This window comes from Equus asinus, chromosome 3 (genome assembly GCF_041296235.1).
Source record: "Equus asinus isolate D_3611 breed Donkey chromosome 3, EquAss-T2T_v2, whole genome shotgun sequence".
In the NCBI taxonomy this organism is placed as follows: Eukaryota; Metazoa; Chordata; class Mammalia; order Perissodactyla; family Equidae; genus Equus; species Equus asinus.
The window spans coordinates 130,011,853-130,013,219 of NC_091792.1; the positions used below are offsets into that span (position 1 = coordinate 130,011,853).

General features: G+C 46.7%; 1 non-coding gene across 1 annotated transcript; it reads right to left on the minus strand.

Annotated features, from left to right (window-relative positions):
* Positions 1–827: 827 nt before the first annotated feature.
* On the minus strand, positions 828–1,018 carry LOC123284852 (U2 spliceosomal RNA). The gene has a single exon (XR_006526299.1). It is a non-coding gene; the product is annotated as a U2 spliceosomal RNA (small nuclear RNA).
* Between the last annotated feature and the right edge of the window lie 349 nt (positions 1,019–1,367).

Sequence of the window (1,367 nt, forward strand, 5' to 3'; positions counted from 1 at the left end):
GGGGTCCCCCTGTCCCACAGCTGCCATCTCATGAGGCAGAGCCCATTTCCCTCTGTAGAAGCAAAAAATGCTATGCATTCACTTTCCCAGGCTCCCTTGCAGCTAGGGCTCAGACATGTGACCTGGGCACTGTCAACCAAACACCTACACCGACTTCAAGAGGCGGATTGTGACATCACTCCATCCTGGAAGTGGCAGGTGGCAGTGCCAACATCCAGCATTGATAGTATCGGTGCTGCAGCCTGGCTGGGGTGTCCTGGGCATTGGCAGTGGAAGCCGTATCTTCACAGGACCAGTTCTGGGATGTTATTTTTGGCGTTGCTTCTAGCTCTATAAGCTCTGAGCCCTCCCAGAGAGTCTGAGCTACTCCATACCCATTAATAAATTTCTTTTCTTCTTGAATTAGCTAGAGTTGATGTCTGACTAATAACTTGGTACCAGAAGTAGTTTCAGGCAGCAGACGCTCGGGGAAATGGAAGTAATCTGGATTAGCTCCCCGGCCTGGTTAGGACAGAAGGCAATGAAAATCCAGCAGGTGCTAAGGGATGGGACTTTAGCAGACCATGGACACAGTGGTGAAACAGTTCATCAGATTATCGCCTGCTATGGACTGAATTGTGTTTGACTTTGTGGGTTATCTGGCTTTTTTCTTGTTAGGGTAGGAACCACCCTCTTTACAGCTTTCTACATTCCAGGCAGAAGACAGAAGCCCCTAGATTCAAAATAATCAAAGAAATTGGACTTCAGTTACTTCAATTTTGTCATTTTATATGACAACTTGGACCCTTTTTGTTTGAATTTTTTTCTTTTTTTTTTTATTTCCCCCGAGGGGGTGCACCGTTCCTGGAGGTACTGCAACACCAGGTCGATGTGCGCAGTGGACAGAGCAAGCTCCTATTGCATCTCCCTGCTCCAAAAATACATGTAATATATTGTCCTCGGATAGAGGACATATCAGATATTAAACTGATAAGAAGAGATACCACACTGGATCTTAGCCAAAAGGCCGAGAAGCGATGTTTGAAGTTTTTTCAATTGAAGTCGTTTGAATCAATCCTGAAAAGCAAAGATACTGTCAGTATTGCAATTTCTGGAATATATTGTGTTTTGGGACTTCTATGAAATTCTGACACACTTACCCTTATGTTTAAGACTTTTCCTTGGGGCCGGCCCCGTGGCCGAGTGGTTAAGTTCGCCGCTCCGCTGCAGCACCCCAGGGATTCACTGGTTCGGATCCTGGGCGCGGACCGACATGGCACCAATCGTCAGGCCATGCTGAGGCAGCGTCCCACATAGCACAACCAGAAGGACCTACAACTAGAATATACAACTAGGTACTGAGGGGATTAGGGGAGAAAAAGCAAAAA